Here is an 18,162-nt window from a genome sequence, read left to right on the forward strand (position 1 = left end):
AGGGTCAAAACAAATGCTATGATAGCATATGGCACTAAAATATTTCAGGTCTTTTGAACCAAATTGAGTTCAAGGATTATAATAGTAAGGACATTACACATGATTCAGTGTTCGCTAGACAATTTTCAGGAGACTCCCATGAATATTGCTTCACAGTATGACACAAATAGTAACAATTTGTCATTTCCATGGTATCATCACACGTATCACCTTTTCAAAACCTGAAGGAAAAGTTGAACTATCCTTTTGGTATTAAATGCCAATCACTTAATACAATTATTTCAATTGATCTTATAAAGTAATGTTTATTATTATTCAGATAAAGTCTAGAAATTCTTTTTATTTAATATTTTATCTTGACCTAGAATACTCTTTCCTATGATAATTAGGCAAAGACTTAATGAACTATTAGTATCTATTATTCAGCCTCAGTTTCTCAGACCTCAGGAACTGGAATTTCTCATTACGGGATTCTATTCAAATTGAAGTGTTCTGTGCTTTTCTCTCCACAGATGCAATGTTCTCTTTCATTGTGCTAAATGACAATCTTCCTTGCCTTACTGTAACCTCTATTAGGTCAAGAATGTTGCCTTCTGACTGTCGTTTAGCCTAATTTTGGTCATATAGAAGTCATTTGATAAATATATGCTAAGGAGGGAGAGAAAAAAGAATTGAATTTTTCCTTTACTTTTAGGGGGGAAAAAAAGCCTGTAGAGGAAGTACTTATGGTATATAATTTTTTATGATATATAATTTTGTGGCTTATTGCTCAAAAAACATTACATCCTATACCTGTTTGCTGTGGTTTATTATAATTGCCTTCACCCTGAATCTACTCCATTCTTGCCTCTTACCATCCCTACACAAAACTAAGAGTATGATGCAAGGTTTTAATTCCCAATGATGCCATCTATATTGAATTTGAGGAATTCCTCTCTCTCTCTCTCTCTTTTTTTTTTTTTTGTACTGTCTGTGTCATGGTGAATATAGAAAACTATGAGATTTTAATAGGTAGTAGGAGTGTTTCTTTAATGAGGTGTCCAGTGGCCCTAGTTTATATACAGGTATTAAACAGTCAAGGACTTAATTTCAAAACACAAAATCAGAAGAATTCTCATGACATAATTTACATTTGGTTGTATTTAAACTAAACTGTAAGTTCCTCAAGGTAGGGTATTATATTTCATTTTATTTTTTTAACCCTTGGTGATTAGCACATTTTAGATTTTAACCTATATTCAATTTGTCAGCACATATCGAGTATGTCTTTTTATCCCTATCATCATTGCAGTTACTTTAGTTACAATTTTCCTTGCTTCCAAATTAGCCCCTCTCACATAGTGTCCATTCAGCTATGATAATAATCTTTCTAAAATACAAATAAAGCCATTTCATCATCTGTTTCTAGTTTCTCTTTCCCCACAGAATTAAGTAAAAGATGTCTAGCATGGAATATAGGTCCTTTCTGATCCAGTGTTTGCTTTAATCACCAGTCCCATACTATTCCTATTCTCTTTAATCCCCACCTCAAGCTCCCCTACATACACTCTGCACCCCACCACAGTCAACATTCTGTGGTCATCAGAATATTCTGTGCCTTTGTAAAGGCTTTGCTTTCTACCTGGACTGCCAGCTAACTCCAATTTATTTTTTTCAAAGCATAACACATTGGAAAAAGCTATTCCTGACTTATTCTTCCTTCATGTCTAATTTTGGATTGTGGTGAGTACATTTGTCTTTATTAACAGCACATTTTTAGTCTATCTCATGGAGAATGACCAATTTCACAACTCTTGATGAGAGAATAAGTCTGCTTATCAGTGTAAAGTTAAAAGGGCCAGATATGCATGTTCCCATCCTCCCTTGAAGTGAGGGTAAGACCGTTTAACCCAGTTGTGGCTAATAAAAACATCGACCATGGGTGGATCAAGAACTGGGGACACAAGAAGCAGGAGCAATGGAAAACCCATTTCATTCACAGCGGTGGCAATCATGTCCATGTTTCAGGGATAGATGTGCTTTCCAGCATGAGCTGGCAGCAGTACTACAATCTCCAACTTCCCAATTCTAGAAGTAGCAGTGGCAGCGCCCCCAGCTGACTTGGTTCTGTGGCACTTATTTTTGGCTTTAATTATGAAAGCCTAGTCATCCTTTGTTTTAGGTCATTTTCTGACTTTGGTTCTCTAGTCTCTGCCATGATTCTGTGAATTATACAGCATAATTTAAATAAATTATTTTTCTACTTAATCCAGACAGATTTTACTTCAATTGTTTGACTTTTATCCTCATTAATATAATTGGAAGTGTCACTTTTATGAGTCTGTAGCACCTTGTGCATAACTCTTATCATAGAATTTCTTGCATATCATTGTCATTATTATAATATAATTATCCTCTCCCATTATAATGTATGTTTATTGAGGACAGGCATTATGTCATATTTGACTTTCAACATTCTATACACAGTATAATGTTCAACATAGATTAGGTTCAATAAATGCACACTGAATTTTAAAATAGTCTATAATAATATAAGTGATGATTCCAGGGCTTTAGTTGGTACAGTAAAGCTGTTGGAATTTTTTTTAGTTTGGATTTTCCACATTTATCGTGAATCTGCTATAATGAACCAACTTTATGGAGGGAAAAAATGAGATAAGAAATGTGGCAATAGACCTTATACTCAGGCAATGCATTTCGGAGTACTTAATTTGTGTTATATATTGTTCCGGGGAAGTACTGATAGTTTCTGCTATCGACAAGACAGAAAATGGTCTCTGTTTTCCAAGAGTAGAAATATATAAACGGAGCAGTAAACACAACTATTGGGGCATGCTGAAAGGAAAGACTATAGAAGAAAGTAGACGCTTAGCTAAGCACCAAAGGGAAGTAGGAGTTAGCATACGAGGCTGACCTAAATTTTACGGTTGTTTTATTCTATTTCTGTGGATTTAGGCAGTATGGAGGATATTTTAACAATATTAATTATTCTGATCCATGAACATTCTTTTCATTTATCTGTCTTTTTCAGTTTCTTTTATCAAAGTCTAATGGTTTTCAGCATACAAAACTTTCACTTCTTTGGTTAAATTTATTCCTTAGTATTTTATTGTTTTTGATGTTATCGTGAATGGGGTCATTTTCCTTATTTGTTTTTCAGATATTTTATTGTTTGTGTATAGAAATGTAACTGATTTCTATTTGTCGATTTTGTATCCTCCAACTTTACTATATTTATTAGTTCTATCAGGTTTTTTTGGTGGTGTCTTCAGGATTTTTCATATATAAAATCATGTCATCTATAAACAAAGACAATTTTTCTTCTGTTCTAATTTGAATTTCTTTTGTTTCTTTTTCTTGCCTAATTGCTCTGGCTAAGACCTCCAGTACCCTGTTGAATAGAAGTGGTGAGAATAGGCCCCCTTGTGTTGTTTCTGATTGTAAAGGGGAAGCTTTCAAATTTTACCGTTGAGTATGATGTTAGCTGTGGCCTTATCTTATTTGGGCTTTATTATGTTGAGGTATATGCCTTCCATATTCAATTTATTGAGAGTTTTTATTATGAAAGGATGTGGTATTTTGTCAAATGCTTTTTTTGCATCTATTTAAGTGCTCATGACTTTTCTTCTTTAATTCTATTAATGTAGTATATCACATTCATTAACTTGCGTGTATTGAATCATTCTTGCATTTCAGGGAAAAGTCCAGTAATTGCCGTAGACAATCCTTTCAATGTGCTGTTAAATTCAGCTTGCTAATATTTTGTTGAGGATTTTTTTTTTATTCTATATTCATCAGGAATATTGGTTTGTAGTTTTCTCGTAGTATATTTATCTTGCTTTGGTAGCAGGATAATTCTGGCCTCGTAAAATGAGTTTGAGAGTATTTCCTCCTCTTCAATTTTTTAGAAGAATTTGGGAAGAATTGGCGTTAATTATTTATTAAGTGTTTGGTAGAATTGACCAGAGGAACCATTTGGTTCTGGGTTTTTTTTTTTTGTTGGGATATTTTTGAATATTGATTTAATCTCCTTACTCATTAATCTGTTCAGTTTTTCTATTTCTTCATGATGCAGTCTTGGTAGGTTGTATGTTTCTAGAAATCTATTCATTTCTTCTAGATTACTTAATTGATTGGTACATTTATTATTCACAGTAATCTGTAATTATCTTTTATTATTTTATGGTATTAGTTGTAATGTCTCCTCTTTTGTGTCTCACTTTATTTTTCCCCTTTTTTTTTTTCTTAGTTGTCTATGTTGTCAGATAAAAGTATTGTAATCCCTGTTCTCTTTTGGTTTCCATCTGCATGGAATGCCTTTTTCCATCTCTTCTCTTTGAGCCTATGTGTGTTATTAAAGCTAAAGTGAATCTCTTGTCAACAGCATATAGTTGGGTCTTATTTAATTATTTATTTTGATCTATCTAATCACTCTATGCTTTTTGAGAGAATAATTTAATCTACTTACATTGAGTAATTTTCGATAAGTAAGGACCACTAATGTCATTTTATTAATCGCTTTTGTTTATGTTTCTTTTTTTCCTTTCTCCCTCTCTTGCTGTCTTCCTTTGTGAAAGGATGGTTTTTTTTTTTTTTTTTTTTTTGTAGTAGTATGCTTTGATTTTCTTTTCTTTGTATATTACAGGTTTTTTGTTTTGCAGTTACTGTGAGGCTTACATAAAACATCCTATAGATTTAATAGTCTTTTTTAGGCTGATAATTTAACTTAAGTTGCATGTAAAAACTACTCTTTTTCTCCCCCACCCTTTTACATTTTTGATGTTACAATTTATCTCTTTTTATGTTGTGTATTCCTTAACTTATTATTGTGGCTGTAGTTTTTCTTAATACTTTTAAAAAATTTAACCTTAATACTAGAGTTATGAGATTAACACACTACCATATTACAGTAGTAGAGTATCCTGAATTTGACTACATATTTACCTTTATCAGTGTGTTATATATTTTCATGCAATCATGTTGCTTTCATTTCAGGTTGAAGAACTTCTTTTAGCATTTTCTTAAGGCAGATTCTATGGTGATGAACTCTTTAAACTTTGGTTACCTGGGAAAGTATCTCGTCATCATTTCTGAAAGACAACATTACCAGATAGAACACTCTTGGTCGACATTTTATTTTTTCTTCTCTCATCACTTTAAATATATTTTCCCACTCTCTTCTGGCCTTTATGATTTCTGCTGAGGGATCTACTGCTAGCCTTATGTATGTTCCCTTATAAGTTATAAAGTTACAAGCTTTATTTTTTTCTCTCACTGCCTTTAAGATTCTCTTTGTCATTGATTTTTGACAGTTGCATTATATGTGTATTGGAGAAGATCTCTTTAAAGTGAATTTGCTTGAAAACCTATGAGCTTCATGGAATTGAATACCTAAATCCTCAGATTTGGGAAATTCTTGGCCATTATTTCTTTAAATAAGCTTTCTGCTCTTTTCCATATCCCTTTGCCTTCTGATACTCTGATAATTCATAGATTACTTCTTTTGATGCTATTAGATAGATCACATAAGCTTTCTTTACACTTTCTCATTCTTTTTTCTTTGTTTGCCTATGACTGGATAATTTCAAATTTCTTGCTTCTAATCTATAGATTTTTTTTTTCTGCTTAATCCATTCTGCTGTGCTGTTGATGCTCGCTGTTGATTTTTTTTAAAATTCATTTTATTTCTTAGCTCTAGAATTTCTGTTTGGTTCTTTTTTTAGAATTTCTATCTTTTTGTTAAACCTCTCATTTCATCATTTATTATTTTCCCGATTTCATCGAATTGTTTTTAAGCTTTCTTCTAGCTCATTGAACTTCTTCAAAATAGCTATATTTTGAAGTTTTTATTATATAAATTGTAGATCTCTATGTCTTTGGAATGATAACTGGAAGATTATTGTGATATTCTGGTAGTGCCTTGTTTTCTTGATTGTTCATGTTCCTTGAAGTCGTATAGTGCTGTCTTTGCATATGCAGCAGCAGTCACCTCCTCTAGTCATTACTAACTTACTTCAGAAAAGAAATACTTTCCATTAGTCCAGATAGGGAGCCTGAGGTTTTATCAGCCCTTCTATGGATATGCCTGCTCCATGCTCCTTGCTCCCTCTTATGTCAGAATTTTTAAGCTTCTATGTCTTTTTCTTTTTTTTCTTTTTCTTTTTTTTATCCTTTGGTGTACCATATCAGGTTCTGAAAGCCTCCCTTTTGCTTTCTTAAGGGTGAGATAAAGCTCAAGTGTGTGGTCTCTCCCTGGCCCACAGATTTGTATTGGCTTTCTGTGGATGTTCGCTAGATGGCTGCCAAAGCTCATGATTGCCATCATCACGAGAATGCTTACAGATCCAGTCACAGGTGGGGTATGTGTTTGGGCAAGGTGCACGAAGCACTGAAGGTGCCCATGAGCCAGTCAAGGGGACCTGTGGGCAAGGTGTCCCCAGAAGCTCAAGGGTGGGCTTCTTGATGAAGTCTATGATGCAGTTAGTAGGATCTGTATTTAATGCCTTTTGAGAGTTCTACCTGCCTCTGTCCTAGATTCTTCCTATCCTCAGTCAAACAGCTCATGACTGAGAACTCTGAATGGAGCAAGATAGAACTGGGCCTTTTTGGCAATGTTCCACACAGGTTGAGAAACTTGACACTCCTTCTTATGCCTCTCCCAAAAGAAATCATAGGCCAAAAAATTCTCATCTGGCATTGAAGGAGAGGCGATACAAATAAAGTCAGACTGTTCTTCTTACCCTCTCCAACGTGTACAAATTTACACACACACACACACACACACACACACATACACACACATTTTTTTTCTTCTCAATGGTATGTTGGAACTTCTCCTCTGGAAACCTGAACTTCCACAAGGGCCTCTTGTCTTCTCTATGGATGATTTCTAAGACAGTGATTTCCAGGGGCTCATGAGCCATGGCCAAGAGGGGTTAAGTTGGGTTAATGGGCCACTCTGGGGTCCAAAACTGAGGTCTACATGCCTATTACCAGATAAATGGTGAGTAAGACTCCTTCTGGGTCCTTTGGTGAAAGGTGTTGGATTCCACACTTTTTCTGTGGATGGATACCAAATTATTGTTGTGTGAGGGATAAGACAAGGGATGTCTTATTCAGCCATGTTGCTAATGTCACCCCTCTCACTGTATTTTTAAAGGATAGAATATAAGTTGTGTTTGGGCATACTAAATCCAAATTAGAAGAAAAGAAATATAGAGCAAGCATATTTTGTAATTAAATATGTATGTTAACTAAGTAATTGCCTTTTTAAAGAATTGGACTGTATCAGCTTCAGCATATTTCACTATTTTGCTACATCAGTATAAGACAATCACCAAATAGTAATACTCTATCCCAGACATTTCTAAACCACTAATTAAAATATCTTGTTGAGAAGATAGAAGACCAGACAGAGATGCTGGTTGGCAACTAACATTAGTGGTGAAAGTTACTAGAATAGAATCAAGATCATGGGATACTAAGAATGAGGGGTGAGGAAGGCTATAGGGCAGAGAATAATCAGGAAATGAAGGTTTCTTGTCATGAACTTCTTTACAAAATTTCTTTGAATTATAACACTTTCCAAGGTGCTCTCTTAATATTATAGAACAATGTAAAGTTTTCATTTTCTTAGACAGTGTGAACTAAGGTTTAATACAGCTTATTTTCTATGGAAAATGTCACTCAGCCTTAGATAATTGCATTCACATTAGAGTAATGGCTTTGAGTGGCACCCTGGATCAATAACATAAAACACTTCTAACAGGCTGTCTGATTCCCAGTTTAAAGAGTTTTAGCTGCTAATTATTATGTACTACCTGATTTGTGTCCACTCCTTTTAAAGTAGAAAATAAACTTATTTACATTTGAGCGTGTACATAAAACAACTCTAGCCTTAAAGTCATACATTAGTTAAGAGTGAAATTAAGACTATGTACATGTTTATATCATAACTTGTTTTTTTATGCTCTAAAAGAGCAGAACTTGTACCATGAATTATGATAAGAGAATTTCTAGTTATTTTGGAAGTTTTTTCAAAATCATTGTGGTTTTGTTGTTGTTTTATTTATTTAGTCTTTAATAGGTATTTAAATAATTCGGTCAAAAAAATTTAAGAATTACCAAAAAAAAAAAGAAAAGAAAAAAAAAGAGTTTAAGCAATATAAACCAACTACAGATGCTTAAGGAAAACAAAATAAATGACAAAAAATAAAGCTTTTTTGTAAGCTTATACTGCAACTCAAAGAATTAGAGGCCTGATTAGGACTTACACTTGGAATAGACCAAAAAGAAAAACAAGGAATTTGAATACTCTATTAATCTAGGAAGCAAGAAAAGAAGAGCTGTCACTTCAAGGGACCACTGATAGGACGAGTCAGCTCCAGCTTTATGCAGGCCTTCAGTTTTACACTCCAGACTCAAAATCTAGTGAGAAAGCACCCCAGTACTCTGCCATTGATCATGTGCTCATTCCTTGACAATTGATTGACAAGTCTACCAGGTTTTTGAACTCTTGTAGACATCTAAGATAAACATCAAATCTTAATATCCAAAATGTAACTAGTAGGAGAAACGGGTGCTGGTGACAAATATTTACTACCAAATGCAATACAGTAGATTTTCTTCTTTATTCTGTAATGTATTTCCATGCACATTTGAAGAAAAGGAAGAAGTAATAGCAATATAAAATGTTCCAGTTGAAGCAATTCTGTTATATTTCTGAAATAAGAACATTTTTCTTTTTCCTCTAGCAAGATCATCAAAAGAAAGCACTATCACTTTAAATACTTGTAGAAATTCTCCCAAACCACTGGCTTTCTAAAGAGACAGGGAATGTAATTTCCAAGTTTTACATCTGTGAAAAGGATTCATTAAGAATCAGATTTTAATCATCAGGTGATAGTGAGGTAGCTCTTCCTTAACTCATTATTTGAGATATAAAGAATGAGAGTTGGGGGGAATTTATCATCACTACTAGAAAATTCTACAGTATCTGAGCACAATGATAGAGACTCAAGTATATGATTTTTACATGATAAGAATGGCTTTTGCTCATTTGTGCTAAGCAGGTTTGGAAAAATTAATGTTATTTCATTTTTTTTAAATCCCAGAATTCCTCCCACCCCTCTGTGGTGGTGGGTTTTGATGAGAGTAAACAAACTTTCTTTGGAATATAGAAGTGGCAGTAGACAGGCCTTGTTCCTGAATTCATCCCGGCAGGGGTATGAGCTAAATAACATTCTATATTTAAACCCAGGAGAAATGATACTCCTTGACAGTGAAAATGACAGAGACTCATTGCATGCTGGGACAGGGATAAAAAGCTTCTGGTTGTGTTTGCCATGGGGCCTAACAAAACACTTTCACAAACTGTGGGAGACCATTGCAGACAGAAAAATTTCTAGTAAAATCAGCATTATAGAGCCTTTCATTAGTTGTTCAATTGGGAAATGCTAACTGCGTTAAATAGGAATATTTAACACATCTATCCACTTGTCCAAGATGTGAATAATTATAAGTATATAAGGTGTAGAAGTGAAACACAAATACTTAGATGTAGGTTATTATTCTGTTATGAAAGGAAGTCCAATGAGTAGGCTAGCACAAAGAGAATTGAAGACTCTTTATTCTGGTTTAAATCTATTTTCCTATCTTTTAGCTTCTGTTTGACCATGTGGTAAGTTTCCTTTGCCCTGCATTTTTCTTGGACAAACCAGTCTACAAACATCAAATATTGCTCCCCCACCCCTCACCCCAGGCTTTTACTCAACTAGTTTCCTGTGTCTAGACTTTTCCCTTCTAAGCTCAGTTGCCCATCAAACTCCTCCCTTAGTGAAGTTTCTCTGGTATCTTCTTTTCTCTTCATTACCACTCCTGGCACTTATGCATATATGCGTGGCAATTCTTATTTCATTTTGTCACTGTTATGACATGAAATATAGTGAATTCCTTAATGGCAGATATTAAAAATGGTGAAAGGAACCTGAAAATCTTGGGCATTTTCTCAATTTAGATGCTGGCCATAGCTTACTTATAACATAGTCTCATGCAATATTATTAAACACTAAATAAACATTTATTTATGTAGTAAAATTCTGGAATCTAAAATCCATAAATCTATTTGCCTTTCATTCAAATTGTTTTGTAAATCACACATCTTCAGAGAGTCTTTCATCTCACTCTGTAATACTGGGCACAAACTGCTATAGCAATGTGATGGAGAAACAGGTATTCCTATTTCTTAAGGTTGGTCTAGTTGTGACTTTATGGTGGATTAGAAAATTTATACAATGTTAACACTATGGTTAATATTGTAAAATTAGTGATTTTTTTGTCAATGCTATTTAGTTTGTTAAAACAAAACCTAATTATGTTTTTAAATTGAAGCTTAAAATAATTTTGTCCATATATTAAAGGGTTCATTTTAAGCACTCAATGCATAAAGTAGATTTCATAGATTTTTTTGTGTATGTAAAAAAGATTAAGATTAAAATAGAGAGATAACTGATAAATGGTTAGAATTTAAAAATTAAAGACAAATTAGTTCTATTGAGTTGGAAGATCAAAAAATGAGCACGTTTTCCCCTAAATTAAGAAAAGCTTTGTGACTACAAGAAACAAGAACCTACTAAATTTCAGATGAAATATATTTTCCATAGGGCAGGACTACTACCTGGTTTAAGGTTAACTTGCTTTTGCTTTTGTATCATTCAAGTTCTGAATAAATTTATCAGAAGAGGGAACAGGGTAATACTAACTTCCTTTTTCTTATTTTCCTCTAAAGCAAATTAGATCAGTCTGGGAGAAAAATCAAGCTTCATTCTAGTTTTTGGAGGAAGACAGAGATCACCTTCAGGAGGTGGGCAAATATTCAATATCTGACACCATTCTTCCCTCCTTCACTCTTCCTTTCTTTTTTCCATTTTTTATCCACTTCCCAAACATCTATAGAACACCTAAAGATTTCTATTTTGTAGTGGTTAAGAGTATGATTGGAAGTCAGATGAACCTCAATTTAAGACCTAGCTCTGCCCATTATAGAAATCTGTAAGTCACTTATCTTCATAATGGTTCCAATTTCTTATTTATAAAATGGAAAAAATACTAGTTGTTTCCTAAAAAGGTCTTTGTGTAAAAGAAATGATATAATCTAATACATAAAATGGCTTACCTTAGTACTCATCATAGAGTAAATTATCAATAAACATTAACTACTATAACAATTATTACCTGATGATAATCCTAATAATAAAAATAATAATAATTTTTATTACTTCTATTTAAATTTATTCAACAAATATTTACTGAATATCTACTGGTTGTCAAGCTTGATTATGAATGCCAGGGGTGTACAAGGTAGATCTAGAACTTTACATTCTAGAGAAATAGGCAGATAATAAACAAATAACTACATGATACTGGAGATACATCAGTGAAAAACAAAGTCCTTTCAGTTTTTTTTCCTCAGGCATCTTTATTTTCATGAACTACTAACTGAAATTCAGGATTATAAATACCAACAGTGAACCATACTAGTAAGAGCAGTTCTGGTGACTTTATAACCAGTAAAAGCCACAGATACTTTTATATCACAGTGCAGCTCTTGCAAATATTACAAAATATCATTTACGTGGGCATCACTAGTTTGAAATTTATGAGAGTTATTTGATACAGCAATAAATTTTGTTAAAGTCCTTTAAATTTTGATATTTAAATTATAGCGAAGACCTAGATGTCTTAAAACAGGGTGAATAGGGATGAGATGATGACAAATGCTTGATTATATTTCAAGTGGAACCGATAGGACTTACTAGTAGGATGTGCTAATTACTTGACTGTGTCATTGGACTGACATTCAGTATGACTCAGAAGTTTTTATTGTGAAAAACTAATTAGACGCTGATAATTTTTACTGAAGTGTGAGGAACAGGTTTAGAATGTGGAGTGAAAATTAAGAAACTTATTAAGAATCTTATGCCTGCAATAGAACCAAGTGGAAGAGCTAAGTGGACATTTGGACATACAAATCTAGCACTAAGAAGAGAGGTCAATGATAGAGATCTAATTTTGAGAAATTGTGAATGTATAAATGGTATGTAATGCTGTGAGATGGAATATAATCGCTTTAGCCAAGAAAGCACCAGAGGATTGAGCTGATGAAATATTTAGAAATCTAGAATTGGAGATGGATTCAGTAAAATGAACTAAGAAGTCACTGAAGAAGTAGAAAGAAAACTAGGAAATATTGTGTCCCAGAGACCAAATTTTTAAAAAGTGTTTCAAGAAGCAGGGATAATGAACTGAAAATCAAGTAAGATGAAGGCTAAGAATTGACCATTAGATTTAGCATCATAGAGGTCATCATTTTGGTGGAATGGTAAGGCCAAAATCTGAATAAAGTAAGTTCAAGGAAGAATGGGAGGAGAGAAATTGGAGAAAGTGAGTAGAAAACTCAATAGAGTATCAGAATAAAGATAAGAGAAACAGTTGTCAGTGTTTTGAGGGGTCTAGGGAAGCATTTTCAGTAAGTTTTTACATTCACTTCCCATTCTATTACTCTCATTTTTCTTCTTCCTACTTTTCTAATTCCTCCCACTGCTCTCACCCCTATTCTTCCTCTTTTTCTCATTAGCAAAACTGCTGCTGCTCTGGACTATATCAGGCTAATGATGCAAATATGAAACTACTTAGCCTATCTCTCAAAGAGCTAATTGTTAGATCTAGACCATGTGAGTGGTATCATAGGGTCTGCTGCTCTAGGGCAGGCTCACAGAGGCGTTAGCAGAGGTGGCCAGACAGGTTCCCCAAAAATCGCAGCCAGGGTATTTGTCTCAATATAGAGGATCACTTGCTTCCTAACCCATTAAATAGACTCTTGCTTAGAGGGTAATCAGCAGATCTTTCTTTCTCTTGAAGAAAACAAAAAGAGACTTATTTTTCATTTATTTATTCTCTGAATGTTTAGTGATTTTCCACTTTGTGTTCATCGCTGTTAGTGTTTTTCAGTAATCAGTAGTGAATAATCATTGTCCTCATGAAATTTCTACTAGTAAGGGAAGATCATAAATGAGCAAATAAAGAAAAATTAAGGGGAGGGAAAGAGGGATGTGTGTTGGATATTATTTTACATGGGATGGTTGGGAAACCCTCTCTGAGGAGGAGCTATTTGGACAGAGAGATGAATGAAGTGAGGTTCTGAGCCATGTGATGATTTAGACGAAAAGTATTCTAGAAAGAAGGAACAGCAATGTTTCTTTAAGCTTGAGCTAGGAAAGTCTTATTACTATCAAAGAATCTCATGTGAACTGTTTAAGTTGAGATCATGCCTATGCTGTTCTTTATAAAGTTCCTTTGATACTTTTTAAAAGATTATTTTTAAAAGATTATATAATCTTTGAAACAAAAGGCTAATTCCTGGGGCACTAGTATAACCTCCCTTCTAGTGGATAAGTCATCTTGACAATTTTCCTGTCAGATGGCTTCCTTATAGACCCTATGATAAGCATTCAGCTGGCCACCTCGCAGATCAGTCCACTTCATTATTGGAAAATATAATCTCAACATACCTCTATACCTCTGGATATTTGTGGAGGTAAAGCAACAAAAGAACGTTAAGACTTTTTCTCAACGCTGCATTTCTTGTCAGTTATCATGCATGACCCAAACCATCTTTCTCACGTGACATTCCTAATTCTGTCTTCAGCATTAGTGGAGTCACATTTCACTTCTTTCTTTCAAGTGCCATTAGTTCCTAGACTATCTTCTCTTCTATCGATATTGTCCTAGGAACCAGACAGAATTATCTGGTTGTAAGCAACAGAATAAAACTATCATTAACGTAAATCTAAAGAAATATATTCAACCGATAGGAGTAAAGTAGCTGATAAGAATCTGTAAGTTTAGTCAGAGCCATCTACTTTTTACTGGCCTTGTTATTGAAATAAATAAATTTAAACATATCTCCTGTTTTTGTCATACTTGACTTCAAGGCAAAATCTAGGAGAGAGGGCCCAGTTGGGCCTACTAGGTTCCTGGCCCATAGCCAGGTGATAGCCGTATAATTTGAAAACAAGCTGGAAAAAAAAAAAAAAAAAGGAAAGAAAAAAAGAAAATTAAAGAAAGTAAAAGGAGTCTCTAGAAGTCATATCATTCCCATAGTGGGAAGAGAGACATCTGTATTTATTGGCCCATCAACACTATTCCTTTTCCCATAGACACTAAGATGCAATTAGATATGGAGACTGAATCCTGGATACTGAGGTAGCATTTTCCAGGTTTCTGTTTCCATTTTTCCCACTTTCCCCACCGTCCCTGACTGTGCTATCTGGTGAATATCCCAGCAACAACATTTCTTGCTTAGACACCTGCAATGATTCCAGAATTAAGTGTACCATGCAGGGCAATCATAAGCTAGATTTGCTTACAGTTGCCCAATCTCAGACTCCCTGGTGTACTATGTATAATAAGGGAAGAAAAAATTAGAGAGAAAAAATTAAACTATGAGAGTAATTTCAAATCAAATATTTTTCTTTGATTCATTTTACTATTTGAGTATATAAATATATTTTAATATATATTTTTAACTGACTCATGTGTGGTTTACATTTTTGGTTCAAAATTCCATATTATTTTTTATAACAATGGACTATCAGAAAAGAAAATATTGAACTAATATAAAGTAACATTGGAATTGCAGTACACAGAAAATTTTTCAATGTAATATATCTAGTAAATTCAGTATCTATACAGCTTGTCAAACTGAAAAACTTAAATTCTTGTATTTATAACATTAGGTAAAATTATCAATTACAAGTCTCTTCAGGAAATTTTACTTAGAAATATTTACTAAAAACCATATATGTTAATGATAAACTCTTTTAAAGCTCTATTAAAAAGTTTAAAATTTCAGTTTTGCCATGTAGCTTTCTAAATGTATATTCTAATATGAGCATTTATATTATTTATTTGTCATTGTCAATTTTTTTATTCTCAATAAATTTTCTCAGTATTTACAAATTCAATTTTGCTTTTAAAGTAGTTTAAATTCTCTAATATTTGGAAATATAGTCTTTAATGTCAAAGAGGAAAACTTGACTTTCACTGATATGACTGTTAATTTTTCTTCATCTTACTATTATTTATGTTATCTGGAAAGTTCATTGACTGAGGGTCATCATTATCTATTTTAGAATTAAAGAAATGGGTAGAGAGATCTTATATAATTTTATACTTAAAGGTAGCTTCACACTGAGGGCAAAGAACTGGAACTGGCATCTAAAATATGAACTTTTTTCCTTTAAGAAAAGAAGCCACACATGGGTTTAAGTAGAGAAACATTCTTCCTGAATATCTAACAGTAGCATAGGTGAAGTCTTTATTCCTATGCCTGTTATCTTGTAAGATCTTCTAACAGAGAAATTATATGCCTAATTTAGCCAATAGCCTAAACAAACATTTTGGATAATAACTGTAACTGTATTTCAGCATTAGAATTTTACACCCCCACCCCACCCCAGCTAGGGGACAAGTGAATAATCCAGTAATTAACAGGAAATGTTTTCTCTAAAATGCCAAATTGGTACAAAGCCACCTCCCTTACTCTTCCCCAGCCACTGCCTCCACCCAAATGAGGAGATGGTTTTAGTGTCATATAGACTGAGTTTCATTCCAAGGCAGCCTGAAGAGACCTGGGACTCCAGCCCAGAAACGTGGACTCTCAGCTTGCTATTCTAACCATTAGACCATGTACACCAAATCCCTGCATTTTCTAAGCCAATTCCAGGGCAGCCGCTATTAACAAACAGATGTCACTCGATGGCACTGACATCTATCAGAGAAAATGATTCTGCTTGAAGCAGTCCCTGGGCAGTGCAAAAGTCACCACTATAAGCACTGTCCCAGGATTTCTTCTTACTGCTTAATTATTAACAAAAGCTCACGTTGCCTTGGCATTTATCTGGCTTTAAGAAGCGAGTTAAATTTGACTATTTGTGTTTAAATGAAATCTCTTGTAAATCATGATGACCCTTGTATTTTATTTCAGTTATTATGAAATAAGGTAAACTTTGCCCAGTTGAATGGGGTAGAAACTCATTATACTTTAAATGAAGTGATAAAAGATAGAATAGTATTTTAATAACAGACAACATGGCTCATTGTATTTCAGTATTTACCCTCCTTTAGTAATAGAACCTTCAAAAAGTGATTTTATTTTCAATCAATCAAAATCTTTTCTTCTTAGCATTCTAAACAAAAATACTATAGCAGCTGTATTTTATTATTATTTATTATTTATTATTTATTATTATTATTATTATTATTATTATTATTACTCAAATAAGAAGCACCATCCCTAATAAGTGTAATTTGCATTAGCTACACAGAGTAGGAATTCAGTTTGGAAACTTGTAAGTTTCTTTCCTATGCAGCCTGTGACACACTATTTCTGATAAGTATACTGTGATGATAGCTTCATGGCCATATTTAGATTGAAGATCAACATAGTTTTTCACACATCCCTGCATGTGCCTTTGCAGAGTGCCATTTTGTGGTTAGATAACAGTCCTTTGGCTCCAAATAACAGTGATTAATTCTTACTAGCTTAAGGGAAATGTTGAATTTATTGCAAGGATATTTGCATATGTAATAGCATTCAAGGCAGACTAGAACCAGTAACCTCTGAAAAGAGAGGACAAACCAGATCAGACACTTTAGCAGTGGTTCCTTATGAATCTTCTTTCTAGAATTCCTGAGAGAATCTGCTTAATTAAAGCCTGATACTCACACTTAGGTCAGGATCATGGTGGCAGGTTTTTGGGTTTTTTTTTTGGTGTGGGGGAGGGGAATCATTTTGAGCTAAGTAATCAACCCAAGAATGCCTCCTATACTGAACCTCTTTAATTTCTTAACATATGCAAGCACCTAGTTTTCATATAAAACTCTTAGCACAGTGCCTGGTATGTTGTAAATATGCAATTAATTTTTAATTATTATTTTAATGATTGCTATATCATTTTCATTGCTGTGATTATTATGTACTCCATTCAAATATATTTTTGTTGACATGATCCAAGTATCCCACACAACATAAAACATTTATTTGCATTTTTTTCCAATGTGAGAAAATACAGAGTTATACCAGAGACTACGTTCAGAAGTTCTGTTATAGAGTAACTACTGAGCGGTAATGGTCAGCTACTCATGGTAGGATTTCATCTTATCTTGATATTGAGCATATAATGGACACATCTCCAATCTAATCACCGCTACATTACCTATGTAAAGTAAAGGAAGAAAAGAATAAACACAGAAAATAAAATGTGTTTGCATTTGTATATGTGCACAAATATGCACAGATACATCTTTTGTCTAAATGTGTGTGTGTATGTGTTTGTGTGTGTGTATTCAGAGGCTTTATAAACTGCTCATCAAGCCATACCTTGAATTCAGAACTTCACCACCACTCACCTCTGCCAAGACCCTTTCTACTTCTCCTTTGCCTTTTATCAACATTTCAACTGGTTGAATTTTTACCCCCAGGAGTTTAACTCAATCAAAGCTCTCCTTTAGAGAATTTTGTTTATATAGGTGTGGTATTATTTCCTGAAAGGCTTTCTCTCTGAGGGTGGAAGTACAGGAGTATCACAGGTTTCTCCCCACCTTCTGTCCTATACCTCAGGGCATCCATTTATACATTTTATCTCTATTAGTAAATATTATTCATTCCAGTTAGCACTGTAACTCCAGCTCTTTGCCCACCTAACCCCCAAGAGTAATAAAGAACTAAGGTAGCCTGTTGGAACTCCCAGCTTCAACTTAGTGTTTTTATCATGGGATTGCTTAGTGAAAGCATTATTCACATGAGTCCTTAAACTTCCAGACAGACAACAACAACAAAAACAAAAAACAGAAAATTGGATGTGTGATAATGTGAAGCACTATAAAAACTTTGTCACTGAGTAAGATGTATAGAGTTCATTATCTGAGCTTTGAAAAATGAATAAGGAAGTAGAAGATAGCAATGAAGGTAGGTAGAATTACAGGTAAAACTATAAGTTAGTTTCATCTTATATAACATTTTTTATTCTTGTAAGGTTGTTATGTGTTTATTGTCCTAGGGAAGAGGGTCTATTGTTGTATATCCCCTTTTGACACAGACAT

The 18,162-nt window shown here is 33.8% G+C and overlaps 1 protein-coding gene across 17 annotated transcripts in view; it reads left to right on the forward strand.

The window, feature by feature from the left end:
* The window catches only part of GRM7 (glutamate metabotropic receptor 7), a 761,960-nt gene that overhangs the window by 246,280 nt on the left and 497,518 nt on the right, over positions 1-18,162 (forward strand). The window lies entirely within an intron of this gene.

This window comes from Rousettus aegyptiacus, unplaced genomic scaffold (assembly GCF_014176215.1).
Source record: "Rousettus aegyptiacus isolate mRouAeg1 unplaced genomic scaffold, mRouAeg1.p scaffold_m13_p_4, whole genome shotgun sequence".
Lineage (NCBI taxonomy): Eukaryota > Metazoa > Chordata > Mammalia > Chiroptera > Pteropodidae > Rousettus > Rousettus aegyptiacus.